The sequence below is a fragment of the Haematobia irritans genome, chromosome 5, assembly GCF_050003625.1.
Source record: "Haematobia irritans isolate KBUSLIRL chromosome 5, ASM5000362v1, whole genome shotgun sequence".
NCBI classification, from domain to species: Eukaryota; Metazoa; Arthropoda; class Insecta; order Diptera; family Muscidae; genus Haematobia; species Haematobia irritans.
Window position 1 is genome coordinate 45,977,097 of NC_134401.1, and position 14,917 is coordinate 45,992,013.

The following is a 14,917-nucleotide window of genomic DNA, read 5'->3' on the forward strand; positions in this document are numbered from 1 at the left end:
TAATTTGATTAAAAATGTAATTGTACCAGTTCATTTTTAATTGATTACGTTTTAAGCTTCAATCATCTTTTTAATTGGAACTGTTATGGTGATATTTTTTCTATGCAAGTTTATTAATTTTAAAGTTCTATTTATCGTTTATGATTTAAATATTATATTTAAATTATTTTAATAATTTTAAATATTTGCACGGTCCCATTATAAGAGTACTTCTGTCTCATAGTGTATACCTAAATAATTGCCTTATATTACCATTTAGCCTAACATAAATCTTCTCATATGAGCCCAGCGGGAAATGGAAGCGACGTGGAATCGATGATGGAAGTGCTGTCCGGGTAGCTATAAGGCCTGGGCGCTGCATTACGTGTTCATTTCAAAATAACATTGGATTGGATTGGAGACCAAGGCCTTGCCTCTCGCTTCTATTCGTATGCCTTCTAGAGGTGGTGTCGTCGATGCCATGTTATCAGGCCTTCATACTAAGTACAAAAATCATGCCTTCCAAAGAAGGCCCTCAAACAGGCCTGGCCAGGAAGGCGTAAAAGAAAGCGTGTAAAAATAAATATTTTGAAGGCAAGGTTGTCTATGAACTGAACATTTGCCCTCATACATTTTACGTTAGAATTTAATTTGACTTACTTTTCCTATACAGTTTATCATCTTTTTTTGACTTTAATATTTACCTCAAGTGTATTTTTATTTTTCTGCTCCGTCGGGATTTGAACCGAGGTCCTCGTTATTGGTAGTCCTACACTCATCCACTGGCCTACGACACATTTATGTGATGTGGGCGCCAAAAGGTGAACTTAAGCTACACGTGAGGTCATTCCGCGTTCCCTTCTGTTGGAAGTGAACGTATAATGGGTATCGGATCTTTTATATGTTACAGAGAATGACTTCTAGAAGGCCAAAGTTAGGAGTAACTAGACATAAGCAAATTAATAGCTTGGCAGCCAACAAATAATGAGTATGGGATCATTGGTGGGTTCGAACAGATTCTACTATAGGCAAAGTTATAGATTTTTGTTATTATTAATTTAATTATTAATTATTTAGAAAGATTTATGTTTATTTATTTAACCGCACTATAAAAATAAGTAAATACGACCGGAATGTCAGGCAGGCCGAGTCTTATGGACCATCCACCATGTATTACGAAGAAAGTTCTACTAAAGACAAGGTATCTTAAAACCTCTTAACATTGCCTTAATGTACATGGAGGTATATTAAATACCTATATAAGCTAAATCAGTTCTTGATCGGTTAACATAAAAATTTACAATTTCGATTGGATCGTATGAAATATGCCCCTCCAGAAGCGCAGGAAACCAAATATGGAAATTGCTTAGGCAGATAGCCTCTACTTGCTAGTGCCCGTATAAATAAAGGGTGATTCTTTTGAGGTTAGGATTTTCATGCATTAGTATTTGACAGATCACGTGGGATTTCAGACATGGTGTCAAAGAGAAAGATGCTCAGTATGCTTTGACATTTCATCATGAATAGACTTACTAACGAGCCACAACGTCGAATTTTCAGTGAATGGGCCCTAGAAAAGTTGGCAGAAAATCCGCTTTTTTATCGACAAATTTTGTTCAGCGATGAGGCTCATTTCTGGTTGAATGGCTACGTAAATAAGCAAAATTGCCGCATTTGGAGTGAAGAGCAACCAGAAGCCGTTCAAGAACTGCCCATGCATCCCGAAAAATGCACTGTTTGGTGTGGTTTGTACGCTGGTGGAATCATTGGACCGTATTTTTTCAAAGATGCTGTTGGACGCAACGTTACGGTGAATGGCGATCGCTATCGTTCGATGCTAACAAACTTTTTGTTGCCAAAAATGGAAGAACTGAACTTGGTTGACATGTGGTTTCAACAAGATGGCGCTACATGCCACACAGCTCGCGATTCTATGGCCATTTTGAGGGAAAACTTCGGAGAACAATTCATCTCAAGAAATGGACCGGTAAGTTGGCCACCAAGATCATGCGATTTGACGCCTTTAGACTATTTTTTGTGGGGCTACGTCAAGTCTAAAGTCTACAGAAATAAGCCAGCAACTATTCCAGCTTTGGAAGACAACATTTCCGAAGAAATTCGGGCTATTCCGGCCGAAATGCTCGAAAAAGTTGCCCAAAATTGGACTTTCCGAATGGACCACCTAAGACGCAGCCGCGGTCAACATTTAAATGAAATTATCTTCAAAAAGTAAATGTCATGGACCAATCTAACGTTTCAAATAAAGAACCGATGAGATTTTGCAAATTTTATGCGTTTTTTTTAAAAAAAAAGTTATCAAGCTCTTAACAAATCACCCTTTAAGTTTATTGTAATTTGTAATTATAATAAATTAAATAATAAATAAATAATGTAAATTGCTTTTTATGGAGGCTATATATATCTTTGGAACGATATGGGCCACTTTTGCATCGTTGTTAGAGGCCAGTTACTAACACCACGTACCACATTTCAACTGGATCGAATGAATTTTTCATCTCCAGAAAGCGCAGGAAATAAAATCGGGGGATCGGTTAGGACTAATTTTTGCCTGGTTGTTACAGGCCACGGATGTGATAAAATTGTCTCCTCCAAGAGGATCGTAAGCTACACCTAAATGTGGTCCGATATAGCTCATTTGCAATACCATCCGACCTACATAAATAGTAGCTACTTGTACAAAGTATCCCGTCGCACAGTGGGGTATTTGACCCCCAAACTGCTATTAATTCAAGGGAACAACCGATTTACATGAAATTTGGCAAAACGTTTGCTCTTGTTAATAGTAGTATCTCTGTCAATTTTCAAAAAGATCGTGTCAGGTATATATATAGCGCCCGTATATTTAATCGTCCGATTTGAGTTTATATCCCATTTTACTCAGCCAATTTTTTGAAATTTTGAACAAACTTTTTTTTGAGTGGCAAGCACTTTTACTATGTTCAGTTCAAACCTGATCGGAGTTATATATACCTACCCATATGTACAGGGTGGCTGATATGTAATGCAACAAGTGCTATAATTTTTATTTTTTTTAATTTTATTTTTCAAAAACAAGGGAGAACAAACTATAGTGACCATGTAGAGATAAAACTGCACATATACAAACAAACAATAATTGAAAAAAGTTCATAATCTTAAACTAAAATCTATTTTATTTAAATTTAGTACACGAATCTTTGAAATGATCGTGCCTATATCAAAGTTATAGGACCTTAAAGTAAGGCCGATTTCACTTAATATAAAGAATAAAAAAAATGATTTAAGTGAATAATCTTTTAATTAACTGTGATATTGAACCCTTGTATTAAAGATAAAAAAAAACTTCAAAATAGGCTAATACTTATTTGGAGAATTGTGCATTTTTGGTTAAACATTTATTTGAAAATCCGAAAACATTTGTTGCATTAAAATGTATTTTTTATTCGAAATTTATTTATAGCTGTATACCTGTGTTGATATATCGCAAAACGTGAACGAAAATTCAATAAATGAGACCTGTATCCTAGCTTTAAATTCACAGAGCCTAGATCTAGAGCTAGTTAACTTCCAAAAAAGTGACTTTATATTAAAAAAAAAAAAAAAAAAAAAACAATATTTCAGATTCAATAACGAAATCCTTAAGGAAAGTTCAAAAGATTTGAAGTCAAATAAATTATTATGTGTGTATGCTCTCACAACAACATTACAAAACTGTATTATAACAACAACAAATAATATATGTTAGAAGACAAATAGAAAAATATCACGATCAAAACAAACGTATAAAGTAAAACCAATGGATAATATGTGGGTAAATTGATCTACAACTAACTATATGTCCAACTTAATCCCAAAAATAAGTAAATTTTAAGACATCGTCAGAAATGCTGTTTCGAATACAAAACTTCACTTTTCTACTGCTTTTTTTGTTCCTATGGTGGAGGGTATAAAGATATATTCTATTTTAAATACACTGGAAGGCGGGGAGGGATACTCATTTCCAAATTTCTGCCAAATGGATGAGAATAGCGCATTACATGCTCTAGAACTAAAATCAAGAACTATATCTAAATATAAATCATCTTGCGAAATAACAGCAAATTCTAGTTTTGATGCAAATCGGATTAAAACCGTGTCCTGTTAAAAATGTTGATATAAATGTTTGTTTGATGATTATATAAAAAAACTGAATTTTCGTTCTTATAACAACAATGTAGGGCCTTCTTTTTACAATTCCAAAAGAAGGCACAGAATAATGTTTGCGGGCATTTTTTAGAAAGGAAGTGCAAGGCATTTTAGCATGCATGATAGGAGAAGGCATATGGGAAGGTGTTAAGGATCCCAAAATCATGGGTTAAGAAGGCATGATTTTTGCGGTACTTCGCAATTTTCCCGCTGGGTAAGTAGAGAGATATACATATATCTCCCCATGCATATACACACACATAAACACATACTCCAATATTCACCTTCTTCGTTCGTATCACACCCACCCACTAGTATTGTATGAATGGTGGTTATGTCTTTTATGAATTTGATTGACAGAACTAATTTAGCATCACAGTCAAATGTTATTTTCTCCATTTGAGATTTTTTTCTCTTTGTTGTCATTGTTGCTGTAGTACTTGCAGATTCCTGGTGCTGCTGTTGCTACTGCCGTTATAGTTATTGAAAGCTATTGAAAAACCAACCAAAGATTTTGTAAATTAAAACATATTGTTGAAATTTTTCGGTTTTTATTCATGTGTCAGAAAAAGGTGCGGTTAATAAATAATCAAAATTTCCAAATTTATAAATATGTACATTACAATCACAACGTGGTTCATAAGGCTACAGAATTATTGCTCCACAAACACTCACACACACATTTATATACATCCATACTCAATACAACTAAAGTGGAATGCACCTGTTAAACAGTAGAATAATTAAATGTCTTTGGAAATTTTATTTCGTATTTCGTAGAACAAATTATTTTGAATAACTTCCAGATAATTTGCAAAAAAAATCATTTTTATTCCCTAGAGATCAGGGAATAATAACGTTGATCTCCGAAAAAACGTGCCTACCATAAATATTGATTTTAGACCCCACAAAATATATACCGATCGTCTCAGAATCACCTTCTGAGTCCGACTGTCTGTCCGCCCGTCCGTCCATGTATTTGTTGTTCGCACGATTCCGGTCGCAATTATTAATCGATTTTGATGAAATTTGGAACAGGGTATGTTTTGGCACATGGATAAACACTAAATATTGAATAGAAATCAATTTTAGATACATATATCCCATATATGTTATATGTATCGCCCGATTTCAACAAATGGGGTTATATTACGCTTATTCACTAACTTATTGGCGTCAAATTGGGCACAACGTAATCCAATGCATCACCCTTAAAATGTGCAAAATTGTACCGAAATCGGATCAGATTTAGATATAGCTCCCATATACAGTGACTCACACGTCTAACCGGACATTACCAACGTTAGGTTTAATTTTATCAAATATCTGTGAAAAATATAGATTTATGGGTAAAATGATACACCAAAATAAAGGAAATTTTGTTTATTTTTCTATTACAAAGCAAAAAGGCACAAAACGGTCACCGTGGTGCAATGGTTAGCATGCCCGCCTTGCATACACAAGGTCGTGGATTCGATTCCTGCTTCGACCGAACACCAAAAAGTTTTTCAGCGGTGGATTATCCCACCTCAGAAATGTTGGTGACATTTCTGAGTGTTTCAAAACTTCTCTAAGTGGTTTCACTGCAATGTGGAACGCCGTTCGGACTCGGCTATAAAAAGGAGGTCCCTTGTCATTGAGCTTAAGATGGAATCGGGCAGCACTCAGTGATAAGAGAGAAGTTCACCAATGTGGTATCACAATGGACTGAATAGTCTAAGTGAGCCTGATACATCCGGCTGCCACCTAACCTAACCTAATATATACATTTAAACAAGTACAGTGAAACCTCTGAAAGGTGGACACCCACGGTCGCCTATATTTTGTCCACGTTTGAGAGGTGTCAGGTATGAGAGGTTAATTTTAATGTGTTAATATAGCAAGCGTCCCCAGACAACTGTCCACATTTGGGAGTTGTCCGGTTTTCAGAGTGTCCAAGTTTGAGAGGTTTCACTGTATATACGGCCGTAAGTTCGGCCAGGCCGAATCTTATGTACCCTCCACCATGGATACCGGTGGCAAGGTATCCAGCATTGAAATATGGGGGTCGCTTATATGGGGCTATATACAATTATGAACTTGATATTGACCAATTTTTGTGTGACTGGGTATCGATTTATCTGAGGGCCATATATAACTATAGACCGATATGGACCTAGTTAGGCATGGTTGTTAACGACCATATACTAGCACAATGTACCAAATTTCAACTCCCTCGGATGAAATTTGCTCCTCCAAAAGGCTCCAAAACCAAATCTCGGGATCGGTTTATATGGGGCTATGTATGATTATGGACTGATATGGACCACTTTTGGCATGGTTGTTAAATATCATATGCTACCACCACGTACCAAATTTCAAGCAGATCGGATGAATTTTGCTTCTCCAAAAGGCATCGGAGGTCAAATCTGGGGATCGGTTTATATGGGAGCTATATATAATTATGGACCGATAGGAACCAATTCATGCATGGTTGTTGGATACCATATACTAACATCACATACCAAATTTCAACCGAATGGGAAGAATTTTGCTCTTCCAAGGGGCTCTGGAGGTCAAATCTGGGGATCGATTCATATGGGGCCTATATATAATTATGGACCGATATCGACCAATTTTTGCATGGGAGTTTGAGGCCATATATTAACACCACGTACCAAATTTCAACTGAATCAGATGAATTTTGGTCTTCCAAGAGGCTCCGGAGGTCAAATCTTGGGATCGGTTTATATGGGGGCTATATATAATTATTGACCGATGTGGACCAATTTTTGCATGGTTGTTAGAGACCATATACTAACACCATGTACCAAATTTCAGCCGGATCGGATGAAATTTGCTTCTCTTAGAGGCCTCGCAAGTCAAATCGGGGGATCGGTTTATATGGGGCCTATATATAATTATGGACTGATGTGGACCAATTTTTGCATGGCTGTTAGAGACCATATACTAACACCATGTACCAAATTTCAGCCGGATCGGATGAAATTTGCTTCTCTTTAGAGGCCTCGCAAGCCAAATCTGGGGATCGGTTTATATTGGGGCTATATATAATTATGGACCGATGTGGACCAATTTTTGCATGGTTGTTAGAGACCATATACTAACACCATGTACCAAATATCAGCCGGATCGGATGAAATTTGCTTCTCTTAGAGGCCTCGCAAGCCAAATCGGGGGATCGGTTTATATGGGGGCTATATATAATTATGGACCGATGTGGACCAATATTTGCATGGTTGTTAGAGACCATATACTAACACCATGTACCAAATTTCAGCCGGATCGGATGAAATTTGCTTCTCTTAGAGGCCTCGCAAGCCAAATTTGGGGGTCCGTTTATATGGGGGCTATACGTAAAAGTGGACCGATATGGCCCATTTACAATACCATCCGACCTACATCAATAACAACTACTTGTGCCAAGTTTCAAGTCGATAGCTTGTTTCGTTCGGAAGTTAGCGTGATTTCAACAGACGGACGGACAGACGGACGGACAGACGGACGGACAGACGGACGGACAGACGGACAGACGGACGGACGGACATGCTCAGATCGACTCAGAATTTCCCCACGACCCAGAATATATATACTTTATGGGGTCTTAGAGCAATATTTCGATGTGTTACAAACGAAATGACAAAGTTAATATACCCCCATCCTATGGTGGAGGGTATAAAAATGTAACAGAACATATGAAATTCATTCCACACATCTAACCGGATTATTCAAAAAGCGCGTTACACTAGTTTACACTGAAAGTGTAAACTTGATGAGAGTCGATACGACCCTATCCCTCCACTATAGGATGGGGTATATTAATTTGTCATTCCGTTTTTAACACATCGAAATATTGCTCTACACCGAAAGAATTTTCTTCGTAAAAAGAACGAAAAATTTCGTTAAAAGTACGAAATTTGTCATTGTTTTACAACCAAAGAAACTTTTCATTAAAAGTACGAAATATTTCGTACTTTTTACGAAGAAAAGTTCTTCCAAAATTTTCGTAGTTTGTATGAAAAAATTCGTACTTTTTATGAAAAAACTTCGTACTTTTTATGAAAAATTTTCGTAGTTTTTATGAAATAGGTTCGAACTTTTTATGAAAAACTTTCGTACTTTTTTCTGAAAAATGTTCGAACTTTTAGAAAAAAAAATTATAGTCGAAAGTGCACTTGGTTGTAGTTGCAAGTGTGAAAAATGACATCACTACTTTACATCTTAAGTTTTTGAATAATTTTTAGCTTTATTGCTTCACTTTTATTCATAGCGCGCTATCACCCAAATGAGAAGTAGCATAGACTTGCATAGAAAAATAGAATAAAGGAATACACTCAAGCACATTATAAAAGACAATTTAATGCCGCGAACGGCAATTTTACAACTTCAATGAAACTTCTTCGTTATTTCAAAGAAAATGTTTCGTACTTTTTATGAAGAAATTTTAACGCAGAATGTTTCGTAAAATATTCGTAAAAACTTCTTCACAAAATTCATGAAATGTGAAGAAAGTTTCGTTAAAAGTACGAACTTTTTACGAAGAAAAGTTAATGTAGAATGTTTCGTAGAAGTTTCGTATATTCGTAAAATGTTCTTCGTAAAATTTACGAAGATGAATGAAAATTTCGTTATTTTAATGAAGAATTCAGGAAGAATAGTTAATGAAGAATTCTTCGTAAAATTAACGAAGAGAATTCTTTCGGTGTAAGACGCCACGCTGGGTCGTGGTGATATTCTGAGTCGATCTAGCGATGTCCGTCCGTCCGTCTTTCCTGCTGTCCGTCCGTCTGTGGAAATCACGCTAACTTCCGAACGGAACAAGCTATCGACTTGAAACTTGACACAGGTAGTTGCTATTGATGTAGGTCGGATGGTATTGGAAATGGGCCATATCGAACCACTTTTACGTATAGCCCCCATATGAACGGACACAAATACGCTTCTATTTAGTAAAGGCATATTGAAGTCAAACATTTTCACAACATGTTCCCAATAGGGTTTGTGTTATGACTAATATGTTAAGCGTAGACATAAACTAAAATGATCTGTTCATCAGTTAATTCACCACATTATGGTAAGTTCAGTGTTCGCATTGGTTCGCATCAGTTTTTAATACATGTTTGTAATATTTGATGCATTTTAGAGTTATTATAATTATGCTTCTTGATTTCAGTGTTGTCCGATCAGGGGATTTTTCCCAAAATGGGAATTTTTTCTCGTGGTTGGGGATATTTTTTTTCATTTTGGGGATTTGGCTGGGGATACGATAACGTCGTGATTTGGCGATTTTTCTGGGGATATGTCCACTTTCAATCCCATAGTATTAAATTTGTTATAGAAAGTATAAAAGCGAAGTACAATAAGACTAATGGGCTAAATCGCGTTGATATTTACCATCGCAGCCTCATATTTATGTAACAAATTTGAAGAAGGCCCAATTTCCATTATTACTTGGGGTTATATATCTGTCCGGTCTTAAACGGTCTTTTTAATTACGAAGGCGAAGGATTACGTTAATGTACAAAAAATAAGGATGACTTTCCAGGGTTAATAAAATTAGGCGGTACATATATAACATATGAGGTGTATATGTAAATACGGCGTCTAAGTGACACCGACCTACACACGAGAGCTATATCTTTGTTTGGTCTGATATAGAAAATAGTTTGCAGAAAAACCTTGTGTGAGTCATAAATAAGGGAAATATTATGACATGTCTGATATTACGCAGTTTTGGGTGATATCACACCCAAATGCTTTGAGGCAAATTGGAAAGAGATTGGTTGATAAATAGTTATGGCTAAAGTTATAAAACTTCAACGACACTCATATATTTGGAAGCACTATGCAAATCTGAACCGAGGTTGTTGACATTGTGAAGTTTATGAGAATAGCATAGGACATTAGGTTAGGTTTGGTTAGGTTAGGTTATGTGGCAGCCCGATGTATCAGGCTCACTTAGACTATTCAGTCCATTGTGATACCACAGTGGTGAACTTCTCTCTTATCACTGAGTGCTGCCCGATTCCATGTTAAGCTCAATGACAAGGGACCTCCTTTTTATAGCCGAGACCGAACGGCGTTCCACATTCCAGTGAAACCACTTAGAGAAGCTTTGAAACCCTCAGAAATGTCACCAGTATTACTGAGGTGGGATAATCCACCGCTGAAAAACTTTTTGGTGTTCGGTCGTAGCAGGAATCGAACCCACGACCATGTGTATGCAAGGCGGGCATGCTAACCATTGCACCACGGTGGCTCCTAGCATAGGACATTGATTGTGGCAAATTCAAGTGAAATCGGTTAATAATTAGACGTATTATGAAAATTTTTTTGAAAATCGAGCAATACACTAGTAGCAAATACGTTCCTAAATCGTGAACGGACAGAATTAAACGGAAACGTTCACGAAAATGGCCATGAAAGGACTTTCTCACGACAACTCTTTTAATACTATTTTTATAACATGCTTTTTTCTTATTTTTAATGGGTAATTTTAACTTTTTATACCATCCACCATAGGATGGGGTTATATTAACTTTGTCATTCCGTTTGTAACATATCGAAAAATTTCTCTAAGGTTCTGGGTCGTGGTGAAATTCTGAGTCGATCTAGGCATGACCGTCCGTCCTCTGTTGAAATCACACTAACTTCCGAATGAAACAAGCTATCGACTTGAAACTTTGCACAAGTAGTTGTTATTGATGTAGGCCGGATAGTATTGAAAATGGCCAAATCGGTCCACTTTTACGTATAGCCACCATATAAACCGATTCCCAAATTTGGCTTGCGGAACCTCTAAGAGAAGCAAATTTCATCCGATCCGTCTGAAATTTGGTACATGGGGTCAGTATATGGTCTCTAACAAGCGTCCAAAATTTGGTACACATCGGTCCATAATTATATATAGTCCCGATATAAACCGACCCCAGATTTGGCTTGAGGAGCCTCTAAGATAAGCAAATTTCATCCGATCTGGCTGAAATTTGGTACATGGTGTTAGTATATGGTCTCTAACAACCTTGCAAAAATTTGTCCACATCGGTCCATAATTATATATAGCCCCCATATAAACCGATCCCCAGATTTAACCTCCGTAGCCTCGTGGAAGAGCAAAATTCATCTGATTCAGTTGAAATTTGGTACGTGGTGTTAATATATGGCCTCAAACACCCATCCAAAAAATTTTCGAATTCGGTCCATAATTATATATAGCCCCCATATAAACCGATCCGATGACCTCTGGAGACCCTCGAAAGAGCAAAATTCATCCGATTGGGTTGAAATTTGGTACGTGATGTTAGTGCAGGAATTGGTCCATATAGGTCTATAATTATATATAGCCCCCATATAAACCGATCCCCAGATTTGACCTCCGGTGCCTTTTGGAGAAGCAAAATTCATCCGATATCGGTCTATAGATATATAGCCCATAGATAAATCGATCCCCAATCACACAAAAATTGGTCCATATCAAGTTCATAATTGTATATAGCCCCCATATAAGCGAACCCCATATTTCAATTCTGGCTCTCTAAGTACCGTGCAAAAGTCCATATCGTTTCGTAATTATTTGTAGACTTAAATATACAAACCCTTTTTGTCTAATAATACCCTTTTTGTCTAAAAATACCACGTATGAACTAACTTACAATTTAGAAGACGATGTTAAGAATTTTTAAGTATTACCACAACCCAAATAATTTGATTGTGGATGACAGTCTTTCGTAGAAGTTTCTACGCAATCCATGATGGTGGGTACATAAGATTCGGCTTGGCCGAACTTACTGCCGTATATACTTGTTTTATTTAAAAAAGATCAGAAACAGTTAATAAAAATAATTTAAATTTTGTTGCAAAAAATGCTAAATTCATTTAAAAAAATTTCGAATTTTTGAAAATATTTGAAGTCCAAGAGTTCAGACAAGGAATGTATTAAAAATTATAAAAATAATATATTTGGCAAAATATCACAAAATTGTTTAATTCACATCCAAAATACTGAATTCGGATCACACCTTAAGAAGTGATGCAAATTCAATGCAACGGCTGATGAACATCCATCCAATAACAAGCCCATTTTAAATTCATCGCTTCTGCGCCAATATTGCACCCCTTACACATTCAAAAAGAACAGTTTCAGTAACTTTTTTTCTGGGTGTGTGTTGTCTCTATGCAGGTTCTAATATAGGAATATCATTGAATTTAGCATTCTGCTACTACGACAATTTATCCCATATATTGTAGTCTATATTCGTAAATAAATTCGCAATATGGCAACATTTCCTTCAATCTATTGTGAGTACAATTTTTCCATGAGTATTGAGTCGGTATACCAGCCCCAATGCATTGCTTATCTCTTGCCCCACTTAGAGGAGAGTAAAATCTTTAAATCACTCACTAAGTCTCTGACTAAACAACTTGCTCAAAAACTTCATACAATTTCCAGGTCTAGCAAGCAATTACTGACTACTTTATGTGCTCTTGCTAACTTTGAGACGTAATGTTCTAGCCATTGCAGACGTCTCGACAACATTAACTGTCACCCACAAAATAAACACCCATCAGTAAGCGCGAGATATTCGTATCGTACGGCTGGTAGCTGTTCCTCTGAAAATTCAAAAAATAAGTAAACGGGACGAGTAACATACAAGTGACCCTCTCCCCATTCAATGGAAACAACCAAACAATAATCTTTGTTTTGTAATATAGATAATAATATAACAATAATCAAGAAGAACGAAGTGCTGTCTTTGTTAACGAAATCTTAATTGAAACATAAAGAAAAGGTATTGTGTGTGTGTAACAAACGGAGAGAAAAAAGAAAATTAAAATGAAAATTAATCAAAAATAATAATAACAACTATACATGTGTAAAGTGCAACAATTGATTGATTAGTCTGAGGAGAACTGAAGAGCAACACTGTGGTGGTCAAATTTAATGAATTTTATCTAAATCACTGTGTATGTTTGCCCATATATGCGCCCCCTCCCCCCCACCAACTGCAAAATAATAAACTAGAGAGTGAGTCAAAGAGAAATACACAAATGTGGGAGGGGATTGTAGAGAGTGAGAGGAAACTATCTTGTCTCAGTGTTGCCAATTTGGTGCTTTTAGCACCAAATTTAGTGCTTTTTGATTTCTAAAAAGCACCAAATTGCCTGTTTGGTGCCTTTTCAAAAAAAGCACCAACTTGGTGCTTTCTGGCATTTTCATTTAGTGCTTTTGGTGCTTTTTTTATTTTGAACAGTATTAAGTTTAATTGATACAAAAATTTTCATTAGACTTTCAAGAGCCGAAGAAACTCAAATTTATTGCCAAATATAGAATTTGATTGTTATGAAGGTGGTATTGATTATTTTTCAATTAATATTGTTATTTAGGGTATTCTGTAGGAAAGTCGAGCGATGAGTGTCGAATTTTTGAATTTGGTAAAGATGTCATTAAAAACGTTTGCATTAAATCCACAAAAGCACGCACAACTGAAATAAGCAATAGACTCCTTCCATATATTATTATTTTGAAAGTTGAAAAACATCACTGATCAAAATGAATTGGACGAAAGCATTAAAACTGATCAAGGTGTATACTTGAATAGCGGTTCATAATAGTGAGTACTAAGTTTGAGTTTTGCCGTTAAAGTGAAAACTATATCAGTAAAAATGGACTTAAAATTATGCATATTTGCTGCAAAGTTTATTATAACTTGATGGGGAATAGCCAAAAGCAAATTTTCACAAAGTTTGTATACCTTAAAATGATTTATTAAAGAAAAGTAATTGTGAAAATTAATTGAAATTCAATTCACAAAAGTTCTATAATACATCTTCGGAAGGTTTTTTTTTTTTTTTTTTTTTTTTTTTTTTTTTTTTTTTTTTTTTAAGTAGAGCATTTAATTTTCGATTTTGTGGTGGAAGGTGGTCTGTTAGAATTTATAATATTTTTTTTTTTGGTGCTTTTTGGCCTTGGGGAGTTGGCAACACTGTCTTGTCTGGTTAACACTGCGAATTATTCTCACTTGTACTTACACGAATCAATTGATAATGACAGAGAGAAACATGTTGTGAGTGCGTATGTCACAAAATCATACAACCGAACCCATTGTCTATTTATCCATTTACCCCATTGAACTATTATAGTTTCCCCTCCACTGTGACCCCCTTCAACAATGGAACTATGATTTTTGTTTACATCGAAATGTAATGGTAATATTCAATTGTCTAATGACAACAAGTGTTTGTTGAATGTTGGAAGTGTTGCCACTTTATTGAAAATGCAAACAACTTTGTTAGGATTCAATTGTAATTCAAATGTAAATGAGAAATGTAACCATAGCGGTTACGGGAAATTTCAATTAAGTGATATTCTTGTGATTTATGGTCAAAGTTCATAAAAGCAATAACTTTAACTGTCAAACAAACAGTAATTGGTGGATAAAATAATTATAAATTATTTACTGACAGTTATAGATAAAAATAGTCGAACAATTTTATCTATATAAATAAAAAAAGTAAATACGTGATTAATTGCTGCACAGAAAAAAATATTGTGTGCATTACAAATACTATGTACCTCACGTTTTAAGACAAACAAAGCCATAAAGTCAGCCGGTTCGAATCCTTCTATAGCAGGCTTCAAACCTCATTACATTCCTTGTAAAGGGTGATTTGTTAAGAGCTTGATAACTTTTAAAAAAAAAAACGCATAAAATTTGCAAAATCTCATCGGTTCTTTATTTGAAACGTTAGATTG

The 14,917-nt window shown here is 35.6% G+C and overlaps 1 protein-coding gene across 1 annotated transcript in view; it reads left to right on the forward strand.

Moving 5' to 3' along the window:
* Nucleotides 1-12,701: 12,701 nt before the first annotated feature.
* Nucleotides 12,702-14,917, forward strand: part of Fatp3 (Fatty acid transport protein 3) — a 45,309-nt gene continuing 43,093 nt past the window's right edge. The window contains exon 1 of the mRNA XM_075309974.1: nucleotides 12,702-12,953. The gene's annotated coding sequence lies outside the window, so the exon portion shown is untranslated. The remainder of the gene's footprint in view (nucleotides 12,954-14,917) is intronic.